Raw genomic sequence first — 2910 nt, 5'->3', positions numbered from 1 at the left:
TGTTTTATCAGCAGAAAAGAAAAATGGATTATTCTAATGCGGCTGGATGCAAAAATGAAAGAAGTATAAGAAAGCAAGAGTCTGAATACGATCATGACTTAAACATAATTCATTTATCAGACGGGTTTAATATTCCAGCAACATCCATCACACCTCAGCAAGTATTTTTTTCTTGGCTATTTTTTCACAGCATTGCGGTCTATACCATATATACTGTACAGACACACTGTACTGTATATAGACTTCTGCCTGCTATTTTACATTTTTATAATGCTCTTGTACTAACATTTTCTGCAGTAAAGTATCTTAATGGAAACCTTTTAAAAATTCAGGACTTTAAAAAATAATTACAATTAAAAGAATAGAAATGCATAGGACCGAAAAGTAGAGATATGTCGGCCAATAATTGGTATTGATCAATAAAAGCATATTTTTGAATCAAAAGAGAACAGGAAAGTGCAATGAATTTGAGCTCTGTATAGAAAATGAAAAGAAACATGTCACCGGGTGACTATAATAGGGCGGAACCAAAAGTGGCGGAGAAAGGTTCCGCCTGAAGATGGTTTCTGCCCGGGCCCGATTTTTAATAAATTTTACTTCCTGGTTTCCCTGCCAATGCTGATAACGAGGGAATGAGCAGCAGGTGTGGCAAATTAATGGAGCAACCTGTGATTGGAGGTGAGGATGAAGGCAAGCCATATAAAAAGGGCCAAGGAAGCACAAAGGAGGAGAGTTGTGTTCGGGCAGGAGTCCCTTTATGCCTTGGGCAAATGTAACCACACGCCCCGTCCCTGGAGAAGCCGAAAGGGCGCCGTTGATCCGCGAATCACTTAGGGTGTAAGGAAAGAGTGCGGCTGCCAGAAGAGGCGAAAAGGACGGGGCTGTGGAAATTAAAGGGACACTACACCGGGTGCTTGTGGTATACTTTGTATACGCTGTGTTGCTGCTTTGCAGACGGACCACGCTGGTCGGATTGCTCTCCTGGGGAAGAGAGGAAGAGACAGTCAGCTGACGAAGGAATATTGTGGAGTTTCATTGGAGAAAGAGTGGACACAGAGCCATCAAGAGTGCAGTTAATAGCAGTTGTCGACAACCAAGCGTGAGTAACAGCTGTGGTACTTATCTGTGCAATACTTGTACGAAGAGTTGTTTTGGTGTGTGCCTTTGTGTTTTTGAGGTCCCTGGCCCCACTGGAGAGGAAAGCGTGGGCGAGCCGCGGGTTGACCGGAAGCACGGACGAAGCACTTGGTAGGAAGCACCGTTCACCAGTAAAACAGTGGCCCTGTGGGAAAAAGGAAGCGCAGGTGAGCCAAAGGAGTGATAACCAACACGCCGGGCCTGTGAATAACACACATCTCACTCTCATTTGCGGTCCAGTTATCGCCCAACCATCCTCTCGAGGTCGTCGTAGCCAGGTGGCAAGGGCGATCTAAAAATCACGTGAAGTTGTATAAGAGTGCTGTGGGTGAGTTTCACTGATTGATGGTGTTTACGCTTTACTTGCTGTGTGTATGCTGTGCTTGTAGCGTTCAAACTGCCTAGCCTCCGACGAGTCACGAGACGACGACATCCGTTGTGGCCTGGGTCCTAAGGAGAGCGAGAAAATTTGAGCCCTGTGCCCGGGGTGTGTCAACGAGAGCTTCGTTTGTCCATAGAGCAGACCGTGGTGAAACCCAGTGAGTATTACCAAGAGTGTACCGTGCGGACTGTGGGTTGTAGCGGTGTGTGTACTGACCTCTCCGACAGAAGCTCGTGGTGAGCGGAGCCCCGACGAAAGTTCGCCCAAACTCGTGACCCCGGTCGTGGAAGAAGGAGGGAGAGTTTGGGAAGCGTTCGGCTCCGTGTCATCGGACCCACTAGCCCCTACGACGCCCGGACAGCATGAGTGGATGGGCGAAGGAATACGGTGCACCAACACTGTAGCGAAAATCCACTGGTTGCAAGCAAAGCTCTGTGTGCATGAAGATCCCCAGTGCTGTGAGTAACGTAACCTGTGAAGTAAACCTGTTCTGTGCTTATAGCAATTACCTACCTGTACAAGTGAAGCTCTGTGTGCATGAAGATCCCCAGTGCTGTGAGTAACGTAACCTGTGAAGTAAACCTGTGCTGTGCTTATAACAATTACCTACCTGTACAAGTGAAGCTCTGTGTGAGTGAAGATCCCCAGTGCTGTGAGTAATATAACCTGTGAAGTGAAACTGTTCTGTACTTGTAGAAATTACCTACCTGTGCCGGTGAAGCTCTGTGTGGGAACGAGGATCCTCCAGTGCTGTGGGTAACGTAACCTGTGGAGAGAACTTGACCTGTGGCTATAGCCATCACTTACCGTTCCAACGAAGGTCCCGTGTTGAACGAACAGCGACTAGTAACAAAGTACCTTACCCTTGTCTGATTATTATTCTGATTCTGCCTCCAGGAGAAGCGGAGCGCGCCACGGATTGTTGGGCCAGAGCCCCCAAAGGAGCCCCTGTCCCCAGTCTTTCCCCCAAGTGGCCCTGGAGGCGAAGAAGAGACACACTAGTTTTAAATTACCCTTTCCCCTTCCCCCTTTCCTTTTAAATATTTAATAAAGCTTGTTTTAACTGTAGTATACTCGTCTGTCTGGTCATTGGGGTGGTCTTGGGAAACTCCTCGAGGTGGAAGAGTTGAGAGGGGCGTGACTTTTAGTTTATTCGGGTCCGCCCCCGGCCGTGACAAACAGTTTAATGTTTAATATTAAAGGGACACTCCACTTTTTTTGAAAATATGCACATTTTTCAGCTCCCCTAGAGTTAAACATTTGATTCCTACCGTTTTGGAATCCATTTAGCCGGTCTTCGGGTCTGGCGCTACCACTTTTGATATTACGCAAATAGTCCCCTGCTATTGAAAGATACTAAGGAGACTATTTTCGACTGTTACGTAATATCA

General features: G+C 46.9%; 1 long non-coding RNA gene across 1 annotated transcript; it reads left to right on the top strand.

The window, feature by feature from the left end:
• The first annotated feature begins 503 nt into the window (after positions 1-503).
• LOC141365661 (uncharacterized) lies at positions 504-2587 on the top strand. The gene is made up of 2 exons (XR_012370731.1): positions 504-2074; positions 2216-2587. It is a non-coding gene; the product is annotated as an uncharacterized lncRNA (long non-coding RNA).
• The last annotated feature ends 323 nt before the right edge of the window (positions 2588-2910 follow it).

The sequence above is a fragment of the Misgurnus anguillicaudatus genome, chromosome 8, assembly GCF_027580225.2.
Source record: "Misgurnus anguillicaudatus chromosome 8, ASM2758022v2, whole genome shotgun sequence".
NCBI lineage: Eukaryota > Metazoa > Chordata > Actinopteri > Cypriniformes > Cobitidae > Misgurnus > Misgurnus anguillicaudatus.
This window is presented reverse-complemented; position numbering and strand designations above follow the sequence as displayed.